Source organism: Falco punctatus (assembly GCF_963210335.1).
Source record: "Falco punctatus genome assembly, chromosome: 7".
NCBI lineage: Eukaryota > Metazoa > Chordata > Aves > Falconiformes > Falconidae > Falco > Falco punctatus.
In genome coordinates this window covers 7,235,517-7,263,146 of record NC_137587.1, presented here as the reverse complement: position 1 = coordinate 7,263,146, position 27,630 = coordinate 7,235,517, and the positions used below count along the sequence as shown (strand labels likewise).

Sequence of the window (27,630 nt, the reverse complement as noted above, 5' to 3'; positions counted from 1 at the left end):
CATGATCTTCAAAACGTGCGTATAACATCTTTTTGTGGTTTGGTTTTTTGGCTGTTCTTTTGTTTTGCTTGGTTTTCTCTTCGCCATGTATCAGGACACTGAAGACACAGTTCTGCTCCTGGCTGCCTGTTGAAGTCATGAAGGGTTGTAGAGAGGGGGAAGGCTTACTCCCTGCTCCTATCCGTTAGATACGGTTGCTATGATACCCAAGTCTAATGGATGTACAGGCATTTGTATGTTAATTGAATTAAATGTTCTTTAGGCTGGATTATAGTGCAAGTAATGGCAGGGGCAGATAACTTCTATGTAACCTGAAGCTTTGCTATTATTTAGAAATGCATCAGGCTCTTTGGTAGAACTTTTTTTTTGCCAAAGGAGTCTAACTCTATTAATTTAGTAAATGGCTGCTTCTATTTTATGCACAAATTGTGGTCTTCCACTGATGTAAATATGGAATGTTAAAGTCAGTAGCACAGGTCTAGATTTACACAATGGAAATGGTAGTAAAATGAGGACTGACTTGAATATGTTTTGTCTTTCCATTCCTGTTAATCAGCTGAAGCATCCACACTGGAAAATCTGTGTTTCCATGTCTTTGATGCAGAGTATTTCAGTGCTTCTGAGACAGATAAATGGCATGCCTGGACTTTTCTTCACTTATCTTTTATGATCTCTTTAGATCGACCCTAATTAACTATTGCTAACTGTAATGGTTTGGGTGGGGTTTTTTTTTTTTGGTGTTTGTGTTGGTTTTGTTTTTTTTTTTTTAATATTTTCTAGTTTAAACTTTGCAAAGTCATCCGTCACTCAGCCTCATCAATACTCAAGAAAACTTGGTGTGCCAGTATGGTTTTGCTTTTTAGTCTTTATCCCAGGACTGGGCCATTAAGCTTCCCAATTCAGATGCAACTGTCTTCAACCTGCTTTTTCTGAAAGGTGAAGGAGAAGCACAGGTGGTAGAGATGCATGTTGTACATCTCTAGACATATCTTAGTATTAGACATTCATTAGTACTGTTTATTAAGACAAGGATTTAGTGTTGGTCTGTTTTAGATGTTTACACCGTAGGAATCGAGATTCCTTGGAATAAGAAATTAATGGAAGCTATGGGGGCATAAATTCAGGGTTAATATGCTTCATTTTGAGTTGCATCATTTCTTGTACCAGTGTTAAAAAAAACACCACCAAACAAAAAAAAACCCAGACAACCTCTCCCGTCAAATTTGAGAAGGTCTGTTGTATAAAAGTGAATTTTAAGGTCTACCCTGCATACTAGCCAGTACTAACACCTATAAAGAAAGGTAGAAAGAGAAGCAGTGTCACTACTTGAGATATACTGGTTCCATTCTCCTTGTCATTTAAGAACTGTTCTTAATTTTTTGGAGTGGTTCCTCATTCTTCAGTCTTTAGAGATGTTTTAATCAGTCCAGCATCACATCCAGTAAATCTGGGCTTTCAACTTATTTTCAGAATTTGTTTGTTATTCTAAGATGTAGGAAATCAGCATTAATATGCTGCAATTGATATTTAGGAATAGTTAACAACCCTGGTATGCCAGACATGTTGCTTTGAATGTTCAAATGTGTAACTTTGAGCAGACAAAGTGTCAGAATTAGAAGTTAACCCACAGCGTCAATGGAGTGTCTTGCATCTGGGGTGAACTCCATCCTATTGCTGTTCTTAGGGTGAGAGATGAAAACATAGTAAAGACTCCAATTTATTTGAGGCGTAGCATGTATTTAAACTGTTGTCCCATGAAGAGTTTTACAGATTCTTTAACTTATTCGTGTTCTTGTCTGTCTGGTCAAACAATGACGCTTTCTGCACAGAGAATGCATAAAAAATAGGCTTCAGCAATCTAGCTAATGGGAGTGGTGTATGTATGTCAAACTAGATCATAGAAGACACTGCTTGTTACTCAGTGCCTCATGCAGATAAGAAACAATGAGGGTCAAACTTTCCAGGAGAAATTGCCAGGCTAACACAAGTATGTGTTAATGGAGGCTGTTTGTCTGTAAAAGATCAATAACCTGCAGCAATGACTAGTGCAAGTAGAGTATAAAGCACTGTTTCAAACAGCTTTGTTGTTGTTGTTGTTGAAACAGTTGTTAAGTCCATCTGCAGACTATTGATTGGCTTTTTAGGGGGTTATTTATTTATAAACTCTGGGTTGTAATATCCACCTGGCTTAAAAATAAGTCTCCCATTTGATTAGTAAAAAGAAAAGGCAGCCCATGTTTGTCTGTCCTCTTGCCTGTGTGTCTTCATATGCTTCCAGTCTGCATGCCTTTCAAAGGGCTTGTTGATAAGCAAAGCAATCCTCTAACCTTCCAATGTGATTGTTTGGTGAAGTGGTGCTTGTTTTTTGTCTGGGGAGAGGTGCTGTACAGGGCTGTTGTTCTTTTTGTGCAGTAAGTTAAATTTTTCTTCAAGATTCCTTTCCATGCAATGTATAACCTATACACTTCTACTGTTTTTCTGTGAATCGCATTTGGAGGAGGGAAGGATTAGAAGGAAGTGGAGTCGTGGTGAGTTTGTTCTTTTGTTCATTTAATTTAGCACTGTCACGGGAAGAGCTTTTGATAACTTCAGTTCTGTAATCATAGTGAGTGAGGCTTACTCACTAGCCAAAATATTTTTTTTTTATTATTTTTTTTTTTAGTTTGTTATCCTTGACTTAAAGGGAAGGATGTCAAAATTGCAGAACAAGTCTAAGACCAATATTCAGAGTAAAGCACAGAGTACTTTTGGATTGAATGGGGGAGACAGAAGGTGGCCTCTGCCACATGTGTGTTCTAGGTGAGGTGTCAGGGATGTTGGAGCAGGCTCACCTCTCTTCCACTAATGCCCCTCCTTCACACGCACCCCACCCCCCACCTCCCTGCTTCTGTGATATTAAGTGAATGAGTACCTAAGTAGATTGATGCTTCTGGAGCAAGTCTGAGGACTAGGTTGCAAAAGGGCAGGGACAGAACCAGCTTCCCTCACCCCTGCTTATAAATAGCACGGCAGAATAGTCATTAGAAAAGACTGCTAGCAGGGCAAATGGCTAGAGCAGCAACCTTGCTGTATGGTGATGGCTTTATTCTGATGTCCTCATGAGACATTTGCACTTCATGCTTGTTTTGTCTGCCCCACTGAGCAGTTACAGCTATCTGCATGGCAGGATTCAGACCCCCAGTTGGGAGATGGGCCCTATTCCCTCCCCCTCAGTATTTTGTGTTTTTCACCATCTGGGCCAATTTTTGTGTAGAATTCATGACCTCCTTTAATGTCAATGCCAGCATGCTCAGCTTGATTTACTTACAGAAACCCTCTCCATTGTTCATGTTTAATTATCACCCGTTCATTTCTAATGTGCCCAGCTTATCACTTACTGAGTCAGAGTGCAAGAGGTTGCTAGTGTGTAGAAAATAAATCTACATAGACTTCATTAGTCTTGCATGGCTAACCCAGTCAGCTGTTCAAATATCAGCACGCTTAGGGATTTGCCTTTGATACTGCAGAGACATCCGCCCTACACGAAGCAAGAGTCACCTCTGATTTATCTTGAGTGAATCATACTTCATTACAGCAGGTCAGGCACCCTGATTACTTCTTACTTCCCTCCTCGTGCTTTGTCCTCGCTTACTCAGTGCTCTCTTACATACCCTCTACTATAACTAGTGTTTTCTGGCTGATGGCTCATTTTAAGTTTCTACCCGAAGCCTCTGGTTTCTTCTGTCTCTGAATGACCTTATCCTCTGAGAATTGGGCTAATAGGGGAAGGAAATGCAACTGTGTGCTTCAGTACATGATGTCAATTGTACTGTTGTGATTCAGCTTGTGAACCCTGCTTTTACCCTTCTTACCTCTGTGTACTTTCATTTGCGCTGCAATTCCAAGAACTTTAACATCTTTAGGGCAAGGATCTGGTGCTACTTCTTATTTAAAGCACCATGCACTTTTCTGATGCTTAGTAATAACCCACTACGTAATTGCTTTAGCACTTCACTGGTTTAAGAATGCTTGTTGCCTTTCTCCATACTGAAAGGCATTTCCCTTCACTTGAGTAACAGCTGTAAAACATCAGATCAGGCTGCAGATCAAGAGCTTGCTTGTCCCATGTTCCCTTTGGGAGTCATCTGGGATGGGTGGCGTCAACGTCAGGGGAAGGAATTTGGGTGTTCCTGTTTTGGGTGAGCAAGAGGGAATTTGAGCGACAGGTGCTCTTTGGAATTGCTTCTTCTGCACCTTTCAACTTCTCAAGGTGCCCTGACAAAGAAGTGTTTCCTTTTTTTTTCAGCTGTGAAAGCTAGCCAACTTTATCCTTTTGTGATCCCCAAAATGCAGCTAGGTCTCTAGTGAGTAATTTAATTACGATTGCTTCAACAGCTTGGCAGAAGGAGCATTTAGGATGACAGCTGCAATCAGTCACTGATATCTGTGCACACCTGGCTGCTGTCAGCACATAAGCTATGGTCCAGCTGTGCTACAGACTTCAATGGGATGGAAGGAGAGAGACTTTTTACAGGTGGCAGTGATTACAGCTTCTGTTATCAACCTTTGAGCAGTTCAAGCAGTTACTTGATTCTCTTTCTGACACTGCTCAGCAGCTATGCCATTTTCATAAACATGTCACAGAAAGCTCTTGCCATAATTTTGTTCCTTGTGATCCCTGCTCTTTTTGACACTATGTTTTTGTTGTTGTTTTTTTTTTTTTTTTACATGATACTTGTTGGTAGTCATGGCAATAATTATTACTTTTCGTGTTATAAGTAGCTGAGTGAGTGGTACTGTGTCCTGGGTGTTTTGCTGCATGAAAGAGCTGGCCTCTGAAACTGTTCCTTCAGTGATGGCACACCCAGGGTGTGATCTCTGAGAAGACACTGATGTAAGTTGACAGCAGTAACAGAATTGTGGCACTGCAAAATAGGAGTGTCTGTTTGTTCTATCACCCCAAGCTCCATTTGCTGATGATGATCTCTAAGCACATCTTTCCATTAAATGTAAATTGATTTATTAAGTGTTTTAAATTGTCAAGTGTAACAAGGATTTGATTAATTTTAAATGTAGCTTTTGCCTTGCAATATCCTGCACGTGTTCATATTTGCATTAAGAAGCAGTAAATGTAAAAATGCGGGAAAACACCAAAATAGGCTTCACCCATCAAATTCACTCATTAAAGATTCTTTTCTTCCTATATCAGTTTCTCCACAGAAGATGGTACAGTACTGACTTTGGAAGCTGATGGCAAATGTATGTAGTGTTGGATTTTGCAGGCAAAAGTCACCCTGAGCTTGAAGACTATTATTTTAAGTGGATTTCCACCCCCACCCCTCATAACGCTGTATTTCAACTGTATTGCCCAAATACTCTCGATGAATCACACCAGTAGTGGTTTCATCAGTGTGAGGTATTTTGGGTGCTACATGGTATGCAGGTGGTACCTGTGCTTTTTGCAGAGAAGGGAGAAACCCTTGCAAAAAATTAATCTTTCAGCTGTTGCTGTTGATCTTGGGAACACCCCAGTCACCAATCCAGGTAAAAGTGCGGGTGGTTTTGATTTTTGTCTCCATTCCCCTATAAATCTGCCGTAACCGGCACTATGGATTATGAAAATATGATTTCCATTTTGGGACTAACGTCCTGCATGGAAACTCTGGCTTGCAACATAATTTTAGTCTGTTTTTTGCCACAGCCGGTTTTTGAGTGCTCTTCCAACTTTGCAGTACCCAACTGAGTTAGGTATCTCTGCTTTTAAGCCGTTGCTGTAAGTCTGATGTGTGGTAAGTGGAGTTTAATGGTGTTAATGAGATGGGATGGGGTTCGCTTAGTGCTTTCCCAGGCAGCACGGAGTTCTGTTGGTAGCACACACTGTATTGCCTCCTTATTCCTGTAGGGCACTTCAATGATCTTTGAAGCATGCATTAGTGGGTGAGGACAGATAGATGGAGACTGAAGTTGGTCTTCGTATTTTATGGACTAGACTTCATTTGCAGTAACACTTATTTGTAAATACAAAATAATTCCTTTGATTTCTATAAGGTAACTTGAGATTTATGTCAGTATTGGCAGATCAAAATCTGGCATGGGGTTCTTGGAGTCCACATATCAGATGTGCCTATTTGGTTTGTATTTAAGATTTATGTATATATATTTTTATACCTTAGACTGAAAGTTAGCTTTAAGATTACAGTCATTAGCATAGACTAATTTGTTTGTTTGTCTTTGTTAATTCTTGCTAGCTTTTGAGCCTTCTAGTCTGGGGCTACATAAAAGAGGAGGCTGGGCTGAACAGGGAGACAGACAGGCATGTTGTATGCTTATCCTGTTTTTTGCAATGGAAATTATTAACAGAAAAACAAAGGCAGGAGGAGTCAGAGGTCCTGAAGGAGGTTCTTGTTCACTGTGCAGGCTGCCTGATGTACTAATTATTGCCTGTCATTGGAAGAAGGCTACCCATTGATCTTCAGTGGAGTTTAGCTGTATACAGGGATGTGTCTTGATTACGTTGCAATCTTGTTACCCAGGAGCTGGTATAATAATCTCAGCTGTGGAACATTAGGGATTAGATGCAAAACCTTAATTACACTTATCTTAATAATGATTCCCAAGGGGCAGATAGAAACTGGTTGCTTGGGTACCTGTGAAACAAGCTTTGTTAGGAGGAGCTTTTTTGGTGGATTTGCTCTCTTTGTGGAGGTGTTTCACTACATACTGACGTTCGAGGACTGTGCAAACACTGGGAGCGGAGCCTAGGGCTTCAGTTGCCTTTTGCTGTCCTTAGAGATTTTGGGCCACAAAAAAATTGCTGATGGTGGAAGGAAATAAAAATAAAAAATTAAAAAGAAATAAAGAAGTGGAGTGTGGTTGATTTCATCATTTTCACAGAAAAATTCGGGGTCCATTTGCTTTATCAAAATGATGCATTTATTTTGAAAACCAGCAGAAAGCTGAAAAACCTGAGGAAGATGACAACTAATATTTGTTTAAAATTGTTGACCTAAGTTAGTTAATCCTTCTCTGTCTAGAGGTTTGTGATTTAGTCACTGAGACTTCTCCCAGACCTCTGTGTTGGACATGAGCAGCAGGGGCTTGTTGTGGCCTCCCTGGCCTGGGATGGGGATGTTTCTATTACTACCAGGTGCTGGAGAGGGTGATCTGGAGTGGGATGGGGAAGGAGTAGAAAATTACTTCTTCCCTAGAAAAGCAGAGATGTCTGATCTTTGTAGTGTGCTTTTGTTCAAACGCTTCTAGCCTCAACCTGAGAGTACTTGTGCTCATGTCCATTGAGTAACTGTCTCAAATAATATAACTGACCTCTAGACCAGAGTGTCTTGACTAGATTCTGGCTCTAATAATACACCTGCCAAATATAAGCAATTTGTTCTTCCAGAGAGACTCCAGCATGTTGATTTTGGAGGAAGTGTGGTTGAAGCTCTCTTCTTCCTCTTGTCTCTAGTCTGAAACCTAATTGTAGTGCTTGGCCACAGCAAAGCTGGTGTCAGGTTTGCTGGCTTCCCATAACTATCGGTCATATTCTTTTCTTTCTTTTTTTTGGGGGTGTGTGTGTGTGTGTCAGATCGCACTAAATGACCTTTTGTCTGTTACATTTCTGCCCTGCTGATCTCAGGCAAATGATGAAGATAGATAGCAGTATCACAAGCCATCCATCATGCAGTTCGTAGGTCCCTTAGAAGCATCTGTGTCTTTAATAGTTCATCTGTCACAGATATTCTCGGAATTGAAGACCACAAAATGCTGAGGAGAGGGCTAATATAGGTATTTCTTTTTACTACTGGAGACTTTGGCAGTCAGGTGTCTTTCCCTTGGAAATGCAGGCTGTCATGAGGAGTGCCTGTGCGCCAGGGTTGAAATTATGGATCCAAGCCAGGCATGTTACAGTAGGCAATGCTGCTGCAGGCATCAGCAAAGACTTTTTTTCTTCTCTGCTGTTGTAACACTGGACTGGTTGTGTTACCAGTGCAGAACCGAGCAGACCTGGCTTTCAAGCACTTGCTGTGTGTGAATGAGCAGGAGTTCTCAGGAGCAGTGGCTGTGAATCTGACTGCTGGCAAATGGCTGTAGGCACTCCAGCTGCACACATGCTGCATGGGGCAAGAGGAACATCTGGCTGAGAGAGCGCGTAGGTGTGTGTGAGCAAGTGACACCAATATCAGTCTCGAGGTCAACAGGCATAATGTTTGATTCCAGAAAACATGCAAAGTTACCCGATGGGGCAAGATGTTGATTTTTTTGTAACAACGATGTCAGTTGTGCAGCCTGTATATGCAGTGGATTAATTGCTGTGTGTAGATACTTGAAACACCTGTCTGAAGTATTGCTGAGCTGCGCACATTTGCATGGTGTGTTAGGCCAGGTAGGATACCATGTTAGTCCTACATGCTTGAGTTTAGGGCTAGCCTGGATTTCTCCACGTGATGCTGCAGCAGTGCTGCAGTGTGGAGACTATCCTGAGAATTCCTCCCGTTATAATTACTGGAACGCTGAGAACTGAGGTCAGGCAGAATTGTCTATGCTTCCTGTTGTTTAGATACAATTAATAGGAGTTAAGTGTTTGTACTGGCAGAAAAAGAAAAAAAAATCAGTCCTTTTCCTCTATTTTTCTCTATTTTTTGCACTTGTTACCAGTGGTGAATTTACTCTGCGTTTGTCCCAGCTGGAGGATGCTGGAGGCTTAAATCCCTTACCTCATCCTGCTGAAATAGAGATACTTCTGATGGACGCTTTGGACATGAATTTGTGCTTTGTCTCAAGTGAAGCATCCTCACAGAGATCCCTGCTTGGCCGTGGAGTTGCTACTGTTGGCTCCTGTGCATGTAAGATTGATAGATCCAGTCATTTAAACATAATCTAGGCACACCAGAGAACCTACTTAGCCCAAATAGCAGACTTGAGAGACCTGTACTAAACTCATTATGGGAGTTATTCAAAATGCATAGACAGTATATCATAATGCTTCTTGTTTTAAACAAATTTCATCTTGGAGACCAAGAATGTAATAGGAATAAACTTGGAAGTATATGCTAAAGCGGAACTAGGCATAGCATACTACTCGGGATGGAGTAGAAAGGCAGATCCACTACATTCTCCTGCATTTGCCTACCTCCTTTAGAAACCAGGACACTGAAAGGCTTTTTGTTGTAGAGATTAACTTCTGAGTTCAGTCGACGAAGCAGAAACTAACCAGCTTTTTGTACTTTCCCTGGTGCCAGGAAATTCTTATTTATGACCAGGAAGATGTGAACCAGCTGGGTAACTTCAGCTGCTCACTCTCAGATGCTCCTGAGTATACCTCTGTGCTCAGAGCAAATCGTGGAAAGGGTGGAACAGCTACCTATCTGAGTTTCCTCCTTCTAAATGGAAAAGGGCTTTTTTTTTTTTTTTTCTCCCCTCTTCTCTTTTCCAGTACTGAACAGATGGAAGGATAGGTCTTTAGTCCTGGCAAGTTTAGGATTTGGAAACTTGCTTTCTTTGCCCACCTTAAGCACGGGAGATTCAGACTTGCAAGAAAAGGGTGCTCACAGCTGCGCTAAGCCTGCTGGCAAATAGCAGTCGGTACAGATGGTTGTCTGCCCACACTCTATTTATGAAGAGGCCCCCAGTGTTTATGTTAACGGTGATGAGTTTGAGAGATAAAAATAGGGATTGTTTGTTGTTCATTTGTTCTTTATAGATCCGCAGTGAACTTTTTTTTTTAATATAGCACAAATTCGATAGAGATTTGTTAACCTGCTAGAAGAGCAGGCTGTCAAAAAGCCAAGCTGCAGATGTCTGAAGTGCTGAAATACTTATTCCTTATTTCTTCTACTTTCTCCCTTCACTCCACGAGATGGTGCTGTGTTCCCACAGACTCCAGGTATCCTTTGCTTGGCTTTTCCTGGCCCTTGGTGGGTCTTTCGAATATGAGAACCTGAAATGAAGTTAGAAAGAATCTTTCTCTCCAGTTGCCTTTTTCTTCTGCCCAAATTAATCTCAGAAGGAGGTTTTCCAGAATCACCTGGGGCTTTCTATAGTTCTCCGCAGTTTGCATCTTTCATGATGTTTACTGAGTCCTGTGGCTTTGCCATGACTTAAGAGGGCTTAGGAAACCCTGTGGAGGCTACTTCAAGATGCTGTAGTTTCAGAGCAGCCATACTAAATAGCGATCAGTAGAACTGAAACTGTGTCTTGTTGCCTGCGGTCATTCCTTGTTGATAGCCTGCTAAGTCACGAAGATGCTTGCATGTTGCAGGGGCCTACCTAGTCCCACATTTATTTATTTATTTAGGTCTTGTGCAAAAGGTTGCAGGGCTTCAGCCCTGGAAACTTAAATTATCTGAGCATGTCACTTAAAATAATTAGAAGTTCTGCTCTCCTTATTCTCCTACCACATGCTTTCCTATTTATGTGGAAGCTGTGGTTTGGGGAGTTATTTCTCCTGCTTTAAATTAGACTTGGAGTGGAGAAATACTGATCTGAGGATACTGTCCTTGCAAGGTGGAAACATGGGAAGGTGGTGTTTGAAAAGTCCACTGAGCTGCTGCCACAAGATAGAAAGAGACTCTTGGGGAGTAAGAATATTATAAGAATAAAACCAATTTAACATCAGCGTGGAAGTGACTCATTTATTTTTGAAGTTGTGGATAGAGAGCTCCCATTTGCTTTGCAGAACAGCTTCTTTCTTTACAGAAACAGGTGCCTGGGGTGAAAGGCTTTTTGACCCCTTGTGTGCCCCTGAAGCCTGCAGTTTTACCTTCCTGATTACCGCATGTGTGCTGTAGATGCATGTTCAGCGTACTTGCAGCACTGCCTCTCGTTTTCTCATGCCTCTGTAAAGGAACAGCCTGACCTCGCTTGTCCTCCTGCTTTTGTTCTTAGCATTTTCCAAAAGCTTGAATTTGCACTTCCCTGTTTTTCTGCTGACTGAGAGTGGATTCCTGATTTATAATTTCTAGTCTCAAATCCCCATGAGTAGAGAAGAGGTACAAAATCCTTACGTGCCTAAAGGAGGCTGAGACCAGCTTCCCTCCCCACTTTTTGACTCCTTACACCTGGTCCTGATTAATGTAGAACAACTGCAACTCCAGGGCAAGCCAGTAACAGTTTTCCATTTCAAATACCCAGATACCTTTAAGCAGGACTTCTAATGTGCACCTTACAACTTCATAGCTGTTACATTTCACTCAACTTGGGAACTTTAGGACCTAGCTAAACTGATGGCACCATTGTATAAGGATTGTTTCTTACTTTAGCTCAGGACACATTCTGGACATGAACTGCAGTTTCTGCCAATAGCCACTAACCCCCATGAGCTGTGGCATGTAAATGCCATGTCATGCATCTTCTCCAGGGCAAGAGAAGCTTATTATCTGGATACCTCTAGACATTTTTGAAGTTGCTAGTAATTGTTCCAGTGCTCAGCTCTGATTTCTCGCTCAAATTTTAATACCCAGATACAACTTCAGAAATGCTTTTGAATGTGATCAGATATGCTCCAGAGATATTTTTAACTTCAGAGATGGTGGTTCTTGTCACTTCTCAGTCAGTGTCCTGCCTTTGCTATCATGAAAATTTAGTGAAAACATAAAAGCTAGACTGCATTGATTGGTTCTTCTAAGTCTTCCCCAGAGCCTTACCCAGGGGTGTCTTACCCTGGAGCAGTACTTACGGCTTCAGGGAGTAGGGTGTTGAAAAGTGTGATTGAGGCTTTATGAATAACACTGTGAGGGTGTTTTCTGCATACAATGTGACATGTCCTTTGCCCTCTTAAAAAATACGCAGGTTAGCAAATAACTGGAACAGCAAGAAAAGTTCAAGTAAGTGACTCGTGTTTACTACATATAGTTTATGCTGAGCTTTGAAGACCAGACTGGATCACAGTGTGTCAGGAACTTGAGGGCGTTTTGGATGTTAAAGCAGGGGCATGGGTGAGATGGAACACAGAGCATGGTCTGTTCCGTACGGGGACTTTCGATCTAATGAGAACAGCATCAGCTAAGTACAGCTTTTGACCTGGCTTACCCTCTCATCCCTAGTATAATGCAGACCTTTGACTTCGTTCTCTGTTGCTGTCTTCTCTCTGACTCAGGGTTTGCTATTTTGAGTGGGGAAAAGGGTTCTTTGTCTTTTCCATGTGCTACCTTCTGAAGGCAGCCCAGGGCCTGCACAGAGCAGCAGCTGTGAGTCGACAGAGCTTGCAGTTAAACAGTAGGAAGACACATCAGAGCAGAAGGAGTTGAATCCTCCAGGGACAGAGGTTTTAAAATTATTAAGCACTGAGCAAAGTTCCCCTTGCTCCTTGTTTGCTTGCTTGTTTGTGTTTTTTGTTTTGTTTTTTTAAGGGCTCTAGGTTCCCCTTGGCATTTGCTGCAGGCGCTTATAATCTTTTCAATCTGGTATAACTGCTAACTACAGCAGGCAGTGAGACTTTCATGTCAAGAGCTTCTTTTTCAGCAGGCAGTTGGAAGGGACTAGTTAGTTTGGGATTAGTTATGTTTCTTCCTCTGGTTCAAATCTGGCTCAGGCTCTGAGAAAATAACAGCTGATGCACTTTGATGGCAACGAGGTAGCTTATGTTGGAGGATGTTTTGGGGAATTGGAAGGAGGTCTTCAAGAGTTCTTGAGAAAAAGCTTCAACATCAGAAAAATTATCCCGCTTTTGTTTCTAATTCGGTCTTGTCACAGCAGAGAGGTCAAAAGCTGAATAAGCTTTGTGTGTTGCCCAGGTAAGGAAATGCTACTGAGTGAATGCTGAAAACTTTAATGTCTTGGGTTTTTTTGGAAATCCAACAGGAAATTTTGACTGTTCATCTCTAGTATTTGCTATTTGCAGGCTTGGTTGATGTTTTGTTGGTGGTAGTCCTCTCAGAAATCAAAGGTTAAACTCAGATGTTCTCAGAAACCTGTAAAACCTGTAAACCTGAGAGTGGCTCGGTATCTCTTCCAAAGTGCAATAGGAAGGTCCTTGGTACTGTAAGTCCTATGATTTCAGTCACTCACCACTACAATGCAAACTCCAGCTTGGTGTGTGGGTTTTTTTTTTTTCCCGTTGTGTTTTTTTGTTTTGTTTTGTTTTGTTTTTTTTTTAAAAAAACAAACCAAAAAACCCCAGTGATCAGCTGCAGTAATCTCCAAAGACATTTCTGAATAACCCTGGATGACTATTTACCCTAAGAAGTAGGGTGTAGCAAGGCCCACAATCCTCCTATGCCTTGAACCTTCTGGGCACTAAAGCTGCCTGCTCCCTTTTGATCTAGGAAACTTCCCGTGGCAGAGTGCTGCTGGACTTTCTGAGGAAACCTAAGTTTTCTCTTTTAATGCGATGTTAGTGTCGGTGTTCATCCACTGCTTCCTTTCTGCATGGAAGTTAGAGAGCTCGGTTCCCTGTGATTTGCAGGGAGCAAATTCTGGCTAAGATTTTCCCTTGTTAGTAATCATGGCGTATTGTGGAGGCCTCCTGGGCTGCTGCAATTTGTGTGTTAGTGTCTTTTCTTTATCTATTCATCTGTCTGTGAGCAATACTGAACTACACTGGTTTCTATCATAAGAGGTATAATCTTAGGTCCTTGTAAGTCTTCTGCATGCTGTGTGCTAAGTGTCTTCATAGACACAGCTCGAGAACCTGAAAATGCGTATCTGAAGTTAGATGGGCGTACCATCCATGTTCATCACTGGGTCTTAGAAAAACATGCTCAGTGTTGGCTAGTTCATCTAAAGATATGGTCTTTAACAAGCTTTATAGAAAAAGAAGAAAAAAAAATTAAGTTTATTCTAGTAAAATAAAGGGTAAAGTATTTAAGAAAGAATTTTAAAGCAGTTGTAGGACAGGACCTTCTGAAAGCCTAATTTAGAAGCTTTATTCAAAACTCTTTCAAAAACCAACTTCATGCTTCTGAATTAGGTTTCTTATTCTCCTGTATGTAATGTTATTGTTACATACACCCCTCAGATTTGCAAAGACATCAGTCAAATTTTAAATCTCTGCCTGCCACTTTAGCCCTCTGTACCCGTTTCCTTCTGTATTTTTTCACCATTTGCCACCCAGCTCTTAGAGGTGGTGGCAGTTCAGGCAGGCATTTTCTTCTCCAGAAGGCAACTGTGGAGGGTCACCATCTGAGTGTTTGCTTCACTGTTCACAGTCCAGGTAGAGGATTCTTTTGCTACTCTTGTCTGTCTTTCTGCTTCAGAAGAAATGAACCTAAAAATGTTTCACTTGCATATTTACTGATCAGCAGCAGAGAGAAGCCTGGTAAAGACAGCACTAAATTGTTTAAGAAAGGTTAAGTGCAGACTGCATGGGAACATCCTCCTACTTCTCAAACTAAATGGAGCACTCGATGGTGTTGGCTTTCTTCAGCACTACGAAGAGGCTAAATTTGATCATGATTAAACAGAGCTGAAAAAAAACCTGTTTTTTTTTCTGTCTGCTGCTGTGCATGTTACAGGTTTCAGGGGATCCTATTTCAGCTTTTTTCTGACATCACAGAATCTGTTCCTGATTGCATGAATGGAGTTTGTAAGTTATCTCATATGAAGAACAGGAAGCCATTTTTATCAGCTGGGCAAAGATGCGAAGAGAGAGAGAGAGTAAAGGAGCAATCCTTCTGTGTCATAGCTGAAGTATTTCTCTTTTTCTGGGAGCATCTTTCGATGAGAAGGAAGGATTTTCACTGTTTAAATGAAGGAAATTTAATGATCATTGACAATAGCAATGAATAAGGCTGTTCTGAAAGAACCTAGCAGTTAAAAAAAAAACAACAAAACAAAACAAAAAACAACAACACACCCCAAAAACCATCACCCCCAAAGAACCCCCCCAAAACTATGTATCTGCTTTGTTTCTAAGGTATGTTTTCTGGTGGTGAAGGTAGGTAGGTAGGTAGATGATGCAGATTATTTCCTTATCCCTGCTGCTGCTGCTTTTCTAATAATTACAAAGCATTAGTATGTAGTCAATCAGAAGGCAAATGTTCTAGGACTGTCTCACCTCCTCCCAGTGTCAATCCCTTTGCCTCAGTTGACAAAGAAATAATTCTTTCTTAGAGTAAGGACCTAGTAATGGAACGACTTGCTGTTGTGAAGGTTAGTTCTAGATACCTCTAGAAGCAGATGTAGAAACTCAGGGGTAGGCTTTGCTGATGCAACAAATAAACCCTTTGGCCCTACGGTACCCATGTATTCTAATTCACTGGAGATAAAAGGTTATTTTGTGGATGAACACTTGGCAGCAATGAATATTGTCTGAAAGCCGAGAGGAGAGAGCACTACACCATTGCCTAGGCTGTTCCTGAAGCTCTAGAAGTATGCAATAACAGTAAGTGGCTGCAGGTTTGCTTCATTCCTACGTAGGTTGAGTCTAGTCCTCTCTGGTTTCCTTCAGCTGGTTATATATGCTGCATTGAGACACTATATTTACTTCCTTGAAAGGGTAATGTCACACACGGTGCGATGCACTTCCTTCTCGGGGCTGACACAGCCTTCTCTCCTTAAGTACAAATCCAAAGGCTGGCCGGGGGTACTTGCCTTCTGTGCTTCTTGTACGGGGCTCTGTCCCTGAGCAATCTTGGGGAGCTGCTGGTGCTCTTCATGTCATAGTTTTCCTCTTCTTGTCAGGAGAGCACCCACTTCTGATGGAGTGCCAAGCGTTTGCTGTCTTATGTGGTTAATGTGATGGATGCTTCTTTCTCTGCCTTCTTACTATTTGTAGCCAAAACACGGGATTGTAAGTTAGAAGGTGATTAACCTTTCCTAATGGGACTCCGTGCTGCAAGCAGGATCTCACGCACTGCATCTTCATTAGTCTCGACCAAAGCCTGCATTACCTCAGATTACGTAATCGGTCATTTATAACACAGGAGAAGGAAGAAGGAAAGGGCTTGTGAAAAAGTGTCAACTAGATTAAGGGCATTAAAATTTTATTCCTGTTATCCAAGAATTCTGGGAGGCAGCATTAAATCAGGCATGCAGTTGAAAACCTCCCATCACTGAAGGATTCAGTCCCAGTGAGAATGGTCTTAGTCTGTGGGAGGAGGCGCATAGTGGTAATGAATATGGCCTCTGCATGTACTGTGCTATGAAACAGTAAGTCACTTTAGGATTACTGCTCTAAGTGTAGAAGCTCTCCGTTTTCACCCAGTGGGGCAGAGCTTGCAGCCTGAAGCCACACACTCTCTTATATTGGTTAACTGAAGATTTTCTGAAGCAGTCAAGTTTGTGTTCTACAAAACCCCCTCATCTATTTCCACACGTTCTCAGGATTGCTGTCGTCAAGATAGCTTCTCCATGGCCTGTTGTTGGCTGAGTATCCCAGAGAACATCTACTGAGGATCTAGGACTTTCCAAACACCTTATCCCTCAGTGTTTAGAATATCTTCAACTGTCCTGATAATATAGACTGTAGGAATGGCTGTCAAGAGGGAGTTGCTAGATGAGATACACTTTGTGGCGAATTTCCATTTTTTGTTTTGCTTGGTGTTTTTGATCCCAAAGTAATGATAAAATGTTGTATGTTCCCAAACAGTAAACATGATGCAGTCATAACTAAGGAATGAAGCCAATGGGTCAGGCTATGTAATTCTGCAGTACTACTCAGAGTCTGTGAAAACTACTTTCCTGCTGTAATACTTTTGGCATATACTTGTATCGGAGAGATCAAACATTTACAAATGTCTATGGGCCTGCAAAAGACTTGACTGTGTTCTACACATAAGGAATGAAGACAATGCATGATGATAATATTCCTAGCTGTGCTGTTAATCTCGAGCTCCATCCTTGTATTTTATGGGAAACCTTAGTAAAAATTAAAAAAATGAGGGAGAAAAATAGTTGGTTTTTTGATGAAGGTTTTGCACGGCCACTGCATCTTCCAGTGACTGGTGGTCATCAAAAGGGCTGCCTGGCGTATAGCAATGTGTTGAGAAGTTTTCCTGAACACAGGAGCCCCTGGGATTTTTTCAACAGTGTTCTTTTATGATCTCTAAAAGTGTACTGTCTACACTTGACCCCTTTCCATGGTTTTCGTATTAAGGTAATGTAAAAATTCAGCTCAGGCCACCTTCTCAGGTTTGGCTGCTCCAGAAGACCGTCCCTTAAAAGCTATCTTGTTTCATCCTTTGGCAGGGTCCAGCCAGAATCATTCTCCATGTTGTTATTCAGGGAGGTCAAGGTATTTCAGAACTGTACTTTTGATATGTTGGTAGTGCTATGAATGTATTTTAGTGTGAAAAGCAGAAGGCTGCAAGGGACCTCAGGAGTCATTGCCTTCAGTGCTGTGCTTTGGTAAGGCACCATATTTCATAATACCTTTCAGAAATACATGAAGCTTTATCCCTCAATTAGAGCAGCTTTTTGCCCCTGTTCCCTGTAAAGGCTTTTTAAAAGCTTCATTGCTCCACTGATTAGAAACCTTTGTCTAATTTCCAGTCTAAATTTATTCTTTGGCAGTTTGTAACCATCTGTTCTTGTACCAGTATTGTCCTTTAGTTAAATAGTCGTTTCCACTCCTCAGCTATTTCTACCCCCGGGTATTTGTGCACAGCAGTTGTATCCCCTCTCAACATTTATTTAGCTGGTCCGAGCAAGGCAAGCTCTTTTAATATTCTTTTTATCAGATAGGCTTGTCAGTCCCCTGATAGCCTTTTTCTGCATCTGTTTCAGTTCATTTTCCTTGACCAGCATTGTACATGCGTTGGCATTTGTTCGTGTTTAGAAAGCACAGTCACGACTTTTTAAAAAAGTTTCTGGTTATTGCGTGGCAGTATGGTACTTATCCAAATCGTGCTACTGGTATTCCTGGCAAGTTTTGACGACTTTGGTGCTTGGGAAATAGGGGTACCTAATGGTGGTAATGCCTGTGCAGTGCTGGCACAAAACTGAGTGAAGGCTGTTTGTAAGCCTTTGGAGTATGTAATTTTTCCTCCCAGCATTTTTATGATCAGCTGCAGACCACTGCTGCTGTCCTCTGCCAGGGTGCAGTGTGGTGCCTGGCTAGTCTGCAGAGTTGTTTCTTGGTAAGTAAACCTCGACGAAACTTGGCAGATTTGGTTATGCTTAACACTTACTCTTACAGGGGTTACGTAGACACCTGCCACGTAGGCACATTTGAGCTAGTCAAACTCCTGTTCTCATCAATGAAGGACAGGATCCTCCAGGGTCTGAATCACCTCATTCTAAAATAGGGATCTTTAAAGCTTCTTACTGTCTATTGCTTATGAACACCCTTATAATTAGGATGATATGTTCTGTTAGTTGATTAAACCCACCTTTGCACTGGTTTCCCTAGGCTGTATTAGCAAAATGGAGCTAGTAGCAGTTAGATATTTTTCAGACAGGTGGTAAGGAAAAGCACAAAGAGCTGCGGGGCCATTCAGGGCTTTGAAATGGTATAAGAAAGATAGGTGGGGAAAAGCAGAGAATAAATGACACTCTGGTTGTATGATTGCCTGTGGAAAGATCTTGTCTTTCTGAGCAACTAAAAAATTATTCAGTCTCTCTCTTCTGGAGGCTTAGGACAAGTGCTGAGGAAAAAGAAAAGCAAAATGAAGAATAAATACCTCCAGCAGCTCAAGTGGTTAGATGACTTCAGGGTGGATGTGGCCCCAGAGTGTGTGCTCTTTGGCATCCTGGTGAGATCCAGGGTTTCCTTTTTTCCGTAAAGAAAAGTATTACCGTACTTTTCTTTAGACCCTGGTTTTGCACCTCTCTACAATGAATCAAGTGGTTACCACTTCTTTTGTCAAGTTTGGTAGCAAGCCAAGACAGAACAGATTCAGTCTATTAGGGGCTCTTGTCCCTTCTCTGAAAAGGCATACGTAGAAGAAATCCAGCATGTGGAGGGTACCTTAGAAGTTTGCTCTGATGCTGAACTTATTCCATGGGAACAGGTCTGCAGCATGAGCCAGCTCTTCTCAACAGCACAGCAAGATTTTTTTTTTTTTCCCCAAAGAGATTGAGGAGGGACACATGAAGGATAACAAGGCAAGAGATAAGCTGATGTGCCCTTATTTGGTCCCTATCCCATTTCAGAAAAAAAGAATAAGGTTGCCTGTCAGCCACCTCATTAAAATAAGGGAGGTCTCTTAAAGGACCCTCATCTGTTGAGCAGATAGCGTGGGTGCTAATGAAATGGAAGACTGATTAGGAGCTGTCTAGTAGCTAATGTACTGTTTATTGGTATAAACGAGCAGAATTTAGGGAGTGACAGATAATAGTAAGCAACACATGGCATGAGTGTAAATGGTTCCCAAGACTTTAAAGTCCTGAACATGTAAGCATAGCAAGAAGTGTTGGGGAGCATTGGACTGTTAAAGGGAAAGGCAGCCTAAGTGAGTGGGCATATTGCTTGATTTCTTCAATTATTTCTGTCTAGTCTGCCCCAATGGGGCTACATAAAGTGCTAAGTATATAATTTTTGGAGTGTAGAAATGTTCCTGCCAAGTAGGGAAAATCTGCTGAGTAGCCAAGCGCCTAGAAGGGGAAAAAAGAATGTGAATGCTATAGGATATATGGGATTTCAAGGCATTTATGGTGGCGTTCTATTCCAAAATATAGGTAGTGTGACCTCAATCTAAAGAACAGGATGCCATTTCTTATATGTAGTGGTTTTGAGATATTGAGGAGCTGTTTGCAGAATTAGGCTGTAGAGATGTATAACCTTTTATAAACTAATTCTAACATTTTTACACTTCATGATTAGTTTTTATAGACTGTGATAAATAAGTACAAGTATACAAGAAAAAGGAAAAGACCTAGTGATATGTCTTAGCAGGAGTCAATAATCATGGGGTTTTTAATATATAAGCCTTCCCACAGCATTGCTGAAATCCCAAAGCAGCAAAATGATCTCTGCTCGCAATGTACCACCTTTATAGAGTTCCTTTTTTATTTATTACTTAACTGTTAATAACTGTAGCTTTCTCTTTACTGTTACATGAGATCCAGGATACAAAATGGACCAGTTTGTTTTTGTTTTTGTTTTTTTTCAGCCCAATTTGAATGAAATGCTAAACACAGATGAATGTCAGTGGTGAGCAAGAAAGTCACGGTGATTTATTTTTTTAATGCTATTTTCATAGTATCAGTTGGTACAAAGAATGACTCATTTCAAGTACAGTTATAGTATTGGCTTTTCCCTTTCTTGTGCTTTTGTTGTTCTTGGAGGACTTTAATCTTCATGTCAGAGCCCTGAGACATTTTTGGCCTTTCTGTGCAAGGAGAGCCAGTAATCAGCACGTGGGCTCTGCTCTGGCAGACAGGCTATCGTTCTGTGAGGTGTCTTTCACATTGTGCAGTTTTCCACACTTCAGGAATGAGATTCCAAATTCCCGTTGTGTAACCAGTGTGGGATCATTGCACACACTCTGGGGCCTGAGGCTTCCTTCCTCTGGAGCTCCCATTATCATTTACATCTGCAAGATGTGGACATTGCAGCTTTGGCAGAATGGAGCAATGTAGTAATTTTCAGAGACATGAAGTTCAACGGATAAAGTGTTGGAAAGACTCTTTGAGTCTTTCAGTAATGTGTGACAGCAGGTGGAGGGGGGGGTCCTCCCCCTCTGCTCTGCCCTGGTGAGGTGCATCTGGAGCGCTGGGCCCAGTGCTGGGCTGCCCAGTTCCAGAGGGACAGGGAGCTGCTGGGGAGGGGCCAGGGGGGCTGCGAAGGTGGGGAGGGGCTGGAGCATCTCCCCGGGGAGGAAGGGCTGAGCGGGCGGGGGCTGTTCAGCCTGGAGAAGACTGAGAGGGGATCTTGTCAATGTCTACAAACTCCTTAAGGGCAAGTGCCAAGAGGACGGGGCCAGGCTCTTTTCAGTGGTGCTGAGTAACAGGATAAGGGGCACCAGGCACAAACTACCACATAGGAGGTTCCATCTGCGTATGAGGGAAAACTTATTTACTGTGAGGATGACAGAGTCCTGGGACGGGCTGCCCAGAGAGGCTGTGGGATCTCCTTCTCCGGAGATATTCAAAGTCTGCCTGGGCATGTCTGCGGGCAACCTGCTCTAGGAGAACCTACTTGAGCAGGGGTTGGACTAGATGATTTCCAGAGGTCACTTCCAACCCTGACCGGTCTGTGATCACTGGTACTTGTGCTCCTGTGACACCTTTCATTGCAAAGTGCTTTTTGGACTAACTACACACCAGGATAATTTTCCACACCATTGGGATGGACTATGCCAGCTTTTCAACAGCATGTAGCACTGCCACTCACATAATATAAAGAAATAGATGAAGGAAAATTCCACACCATGCTAAACCCAGAATTATTCAGGAAGGCAAAATACATCTGGTCACATTGGAATTTATGCCTTCCATTTGTTGCCAGAAATTCTGCAAGGTTTTAAGAGACATGCTGTTGTATTATTAAGACATGTTTTAAAAGCCTTTCCACACCGAAGTCCAGTGAACTGATGTGAATAGTGCATGACAGAAATGTATGCAAACGTAAGACCATTCAAAAGACTGATATGGTAATAGGGTGCCGTGTCTCCAGTACTGGCTCAGCAGTGACCAATCCAATACTGTGACCAGCACCACCTGGACCACTTTGTTTCCTTTGCAGCATCCTAGAGGGAACGCAGTTTCTTTGGAGCATATGCTTGCCTCCTTGACTGAGAAATAGAAGTAGGTTTTTGACTCTATTTTTCAGCACCTCTGTTGAGAATTGTCTGATTTTTGGTAATATCTTAATGAAAATAGTTTGGGGTAGGAATCCTAATGAAGCAGAGACTTGATTAAAACTCAGTAAGTAACATAATTAAAGCGAATAAATGTCTTCGTTAACAAAAATGTAGCTGTTTCTCATAAATTAAGGAAGTTTTTCTCTTCATATGCAGAGGGCAAAAGTCACCTTGCATGCCATGAAATGATTCTTCAAGCATTTCCAAGCACCTTCAATTGCCACCTAGATAAATGTTCTCTTTTTAGCGTTTTGAAGTCGCATGTATTTCTGGTTTTATATCCAGAAGTGCCTCTTCTGCCAAAGGGGCTGCTGCTCTTTTCCAAACTGTTTTTCTCAAGTTACTAATAAAAAAGATTTTTATCCCTAATAGAGGATTTAGTCATACATTAACAATAGCCAGTGTTCAGATATTTAACTACCAGCTCAGAGACCGCATCTTGATTCAGGTACATTCAATTTGAATCTGTTGTCATATTAAACCTACAGCTAAAAATTTCTTTACTTCATTCTAGCAGTTTCTTATTAGTTTGGGTTTTTGTTTTTTTAATTCCTTTTGTTTATCAAAATATAAATATTGGTTGTTTCCAGAGGTCTTCCTTTCAAGACTGAGGCTTCTTTCCATAACCTGTTATGACACCCTAACTTATGCTAGTGCCAGAGGACTATACAGGCAAATAGTAAAAGCAGTCCCTGCTGCAGAGATGTAAAATCTCCCAAACAACTTTAACCATTCAACTGTTGAGCTTGGTGTAGGATCATGCTTCGAGATGGCTTATTCGTAAAGGACAGCTGTGATCACACTGATCCCTGTTCTGCTGACCTGTCCTGCTTCACCTGCCAGTGGCAGGAGGCTCTCTGAGGCTGCTGGCCAGAGCTTGGTGTGGACTGGAGAGGTTGGTTTCTTTGTAACAGACCAGGGAAGCAGGTTTGTACAGTGACAGTCAACCCAGGAGGAACAGATGGGCGCTGACAGGGCAACAGCACTGTGCTGTGATGTTGGGATTGAAAGATACAGGGGTGCAGAGGGAGGCAAAATGTAAAGCATGATTTTTGGGGGAAGAAGAAAAGCAGCAAGAAGATTTCTGAAGATGTAAAAACTAAGTGACAACACCAGGGGTGCAAAACAATTTTCTATCGTTTATAAAGAAGTTAAAACAAGGGGTGGGTAAGGACATATAAATTGGCAGCAGATTGTGGTTTATGGTAATGACAATCCCAGAGGAGTATCTTTCTCTTGGTGACATTGAAGTAAATTGCGTTACTCAAGATGTATACTAAGGATGGATAATGAGATGTGTGCATGGGAAAGAGGAGACTGCTGCTTTTACGATGGTATCAGATGACTGAGATGAGTGTATATGTGTGTCTGCATGTGTCTGTGCATGCGCATTCGAGAGGGGATGCAGGGGAGGGAGGGAGGCAGGTGGCAGAGCAGGATGGGCTTAATGATATCTGTCTGAAAGCCCCATAGCTGAACGTGTTGGGAGAAGGGGACTTCAGTCATCAATATTGACCTGAACTTTTTTTCCAAACTGAAATTAGTCTTTAAAGGACTAGAGCTTTGCCTCACCTTTATCAGAGCAAAGAGAGATGCTTATGTTTTGTGCTTTGAACTGCAGTTGCACGTGGAAAATGTCTGGAGAGCTGTTTTGGTGAGGCTGATGACTGGAAAATCCTGGGTGGAATTTATAGCCTGGATGTCCAGGCTGGAACAGATTGGCTGTGGCTCAGAATGGAACCGCTCCCCCTACCCTAACTACTCCAAAGTCTTGTGTGCCTGAAATAAAGGAAATGCTGGTGAGTGGAGAGCACCCATATCTGTGCTCTTCTCAGTATGCCAGGATAGGAGAACTTGTACCAGAGCTTTCGGAATAGGTCTGTTGTTATTTGATCACTGATCCTGGCTCTGTAATGACCCACGTTTGCCTGATGGCCTGCTTACTCTGGCAGAAACTTCAGAGGCAATGCACCTCTCGCACTGAATTTGACAGTACGTGTCATTGCACCTTATTGCCATATCTGAGTGTTTTTAGCTGGCTCTTGGACAAAGTATCTATGTTTTGACTTTGGTGGGAAGGCATTTGAACTTTTTCTTTATGCTATCTTATCAAGGAGCTTTCGGATCATTTATGATTTAGAAACAGCAAAATGTATAACGGAATACTGGGAATATCAAATCTGTGTTCATGTACAGTCAAACTAGTTACCAGCTGAACAGTGTATATGCTAGGGAAAGGGCCAGGGCTACGGCTTCGCTGGTGTAAACTGTCTCTTTGTCTGCAGAGAGAACTGCAGAACAGTCAGTTCTGTAGGCACACAGCCATTTCCATCCAGAGGCTGACCTGCCATGCCAGAGGTCCCTCTTAGAGCTGGTCCCTGCAATGGAGAATGGTGCTTGAGTGCTGGTGTACATACCACTGCTCATGGAAAAGGAGGAGAAGCAACCCAGGAGTTGGCAGCTGTGATATCTGTCAATCAAACAGGTGCAGTGGCGATGCCTTCAGCTCCAGTAGGGAGGAAGAAATGTCATTAGTATGTATCTAAAATGTAGGATGCTGGCATGTCAAGTGCTTTCAGCAAAGATGTCATTCTGCCAGTCTGGACCAGCCATGCACTGTACCACTCAGGGATTCTAACGTTAGCCATCTAAATGGCTACCAACCCTTCAATTCCTGTCCTTTTGGCTGTGTGAAAATAAGATGTTGAACACCCTTGAGAATGGCATTGGTGTACAAGACCTTGCAAGAAATTCCAGGCAGCTGCTATCAAAAAGGAGCATGACACTGCAGGTCTTTCACTGTTCCCTCTAGGTTTTTAAAATAATTCTATTTTATCTCTTTATCCTGAACTTCACGCAACTGTCCACTCTTCAAACAGGCATGGGCTTGTGTGGTGGGTTTTTTTTGGGTTGGTTTGGTTTTTTTTTGATTCTTGAGCTTTTAAAATGGTAGTATCTTAAAGTTTTGTCAGTGGAGTAACTGCTCTTGAATTATTGATGAGAGGGATTCTTAGTTCAGGTTTCTAAACCTTTGAGAAGCATCTGAATGCATGGAAGAGACGTGCTGATATTTAGGCACAGCACTGCCTTTGGGGGATGTGAGTTTTGGTCATTCCCTGACATTGCAGTGTCTTCTTTTCCCAAAAGGGACAAGGAACTTTACCTTGAAGAATGTGTCATCTTAAAGCTGACTTGTTCCAGAGAGCAGCGAGGCAGTCTTTGCCAACACTGGCTGGAATAAATTCACTCAGGCTGATGGCTGATGAAGGGATGGAGGATTTATAACTTATTTGAGTTCTCATACATCACCCTCTGTGTCGCTTGCTTGTGATGGCCCTGCCAAAAGATAAAGAAGTGCAGGACGCTCAGTACAGGCCACGGTGACAGGCGAGGGACAAATGTCTCTGTTGGGTAAATTGATTTGAATGGTTCCAATGAAATATCAGGCTGGGCTGAAAATATGATTGCGTTTAATGATCCTGCTAGCTTTGTATCCTGGTGGAATTCCAAATGCAGGAAAAGTTAATTAAAGTCATGTGTGTATGTATTTTGTCTAGAATAGCAGGACATGGATTATTTTTTTTTAGACATCTATGTATGCTAATCTTTTACCCATATCTTATCTATCTAAATACAGTCTTGTACTATTTCTAATATAGTGAAATTGCCATGAGGCTGATAAATATCAGTTGTAATTTATAGGGTGTTTATCCAGGTAATGGTATATAGAATACTTTTTCAGCCCCTAGAGCCTGAACGGGCAGAGACCTAGAGGCATAAAAATGCATTATGAAAAGGCAGAAAAGAGACAAACTGTTTTATTTTCTGCAGGTAAAATTTAATAGACATAAAACTTAATACAGTGTTAAGAAGGTGTTGGGTTTTTTTCTTTTCTTTTGTTTTGTGGTTGGTTTTTTTTTTCTTTCTTTTCTTCCTGTGAACAATGGCTGTAGAGCTTGAGAAAAAGTGGCTGGCATAGAGGACTGTTTAATTACATTTTTCTGAAGCAGAATACCTTGTTTGCTTTTTACTGTTGCCATTGTGTCTGCAGTGAATCTGAGCCAGCGTTCCCCCCACCCCCCATGCTGCGAGATGTCTGACAGAGGGGCTGAGAACCGGGGCTACGCAGAAGGGCAACCTGCTGGCTCTGCAAGCTGTGCCCACAGGGTGGTTGGCACCCAGCTGCTCCTTAAGGCTCTCGCCCCTTTCAGATGTTCTGTGGGTGCCTATCAGGCCTTTTGATCACTTTTAGGGCTTTAAGGAAAGTAAGCTGTTCTATGCCAGCACATCTCACTACCTCCTCTGTTAAGAGAACGTCTCCGTACAGCCCTTCCGAGCAGAGCGCTGTGGGGTGCAGGCATCCCTGGGCTGGTGGTGGGGCTTGTGTCAGCGCTCTGCCAGGCACCAGGGTTGAAGCCATTCAGGGCTCTTCTGTGAGGGAGTGCAATTTGAGGAGCTTGCTTTTATGTGTGTAAATGAATAGATTTCTTAATGGTGCCAGAAAATTGCTAACTGTTAGGACTCCCATAGCTGAGGGAAGCTGAGGCATGGGGCTGGAAGTGACGCTTTGCCAAATTGACTTGCCATGTAAGTGAGAAGCAGACCAGGAACCCACTATGGATCCATTTCCCTTTTCACCAAGGTACACGTGACGTGTTCTTCCTGGGCATAATTCTATGTTGCCACATCTGGTACTTTAGTAAGGACATGGATTTAGAAAGCACTGATAGCTGGCAAACCAGTTTCAACCTTTCCTTTTGAGACAAATCTCTTGTACCAGCCTTTTCCTTCATGTAGCTTCCCCACCTGCTTCTGCCTGTAAATGAGGGTCAGGGTTGGGATCACCGTTCTTTTCTGGCTCAGCTGATTCCTCAGCAGCCTTAAACAGCAGGCATCTCCTGCAGCGTGAGGGCTGAGATACCTTTTAGGATGCTGCCAGGAAAGCCTGGATCATGCAGATCTGAGAGCAATCCAGCAGGAACTCGGTAAAGCTCAGACTGAAAATCATGTGGTCTCCCTCCTAAACTGTCATTTCCTATCAGTACAATTATACAGGAGATTATCCTTAGTGGAATTGAGAATGCAGAGGGCTTTGGCCAGTGAGCCATGGATAATTGGGGGAACAATTAGTGCATGGCTCAGTCTCCTGTAGCCAGTAGTGGTGACAGGTGGTGTGACTCTGTGGCATAGTGTTGTGGCATGGAGACACAATGTCAATCAATCGTCTTTCATTGCTTCAAATTTTCTCAGAGCAGAAACATAACAAAATAAAATGACAGTACTTGCTATACATGAACAAGAAAAATACAAGAAATGCATCTCAACTTGCAAAAATTGCTGGCCCAGCAAATGCTGTGTAAATACATGGTAGGGAGTGTTCTGAACTTGGATGTGGCTGAGACTTCATTCTATAGCCCACCTGTATCACTGTTCCAAGTGCAGGAGTCTCTCTTTTAAAGATGCTGCATGTTCTTTTCAGACCTCCAAATGATAATTTGGCGACTTCTGCTTGGTGAAATTCTCACATTTCTTTCCCAGTGTAAAGAATCCACAGGCAGGGCAGTAAATGACAGATCATCCTGTGACTAATTGTTTTCATCATTTGTTCAAAAGCAGTTAGTGTGAGGATTAATTATCTGATTATAAACTGCTTTAATTAAATACAAATTACAGATTTTTTAAAAGTTTGTGGATTGGATGGACACTAGCATGTAATATCAGGGTTTGTTGTGGTGTGAACTATCATTTTCAACCCTAGAAGAGGCTGCATTTTAACAATTGCTACTAACGCTACAACTCTACCTCACAGGGACATTTGATTGCTGATGTTTCCAAATGCATTTTAATATCCTTTGAAAAATGTAAAATAATGCAAAGCATCTAGTTGTACTAATAAGTATATTATGGCGGTAAGTGTTCACTTTAAGCAAAAGCCTATTCAAGTTGGTTGAGAATGTGGCATTCCTGCTGC

General features: G+C 42.0%; 1 protein-coding gene and 1 long non-coding RNA gene across 28 annotated transcripts in view; one reads left to right on the top strand and one right to left on the bottom strand.

Moving 5' to 3' along the window:
* The window catches only part of NRXN3 (neurexin 3), a 1,019,675-nt gene that overhangs the window by 475,633 nt on the left and 516,412 nt on the right, over positions 1-27,630 (top strand). The gene's annotated exons all lie outside the window — the stretch shown is intronic.
* LOC308067070 overlaps positions 743-27,630 on the bottom strand; it is a 129,525-nt gene continuing 102,637 nt past the window's right edge. The window contains exon 2 of the long non-coding RNA XR_013929439.1: positions 743-27,630. This exon is cut by the window's right edge and continues 92,719 nt beyond it. This is a non-coding gene — a long non-coding RNA (uncharacterized lncRNA).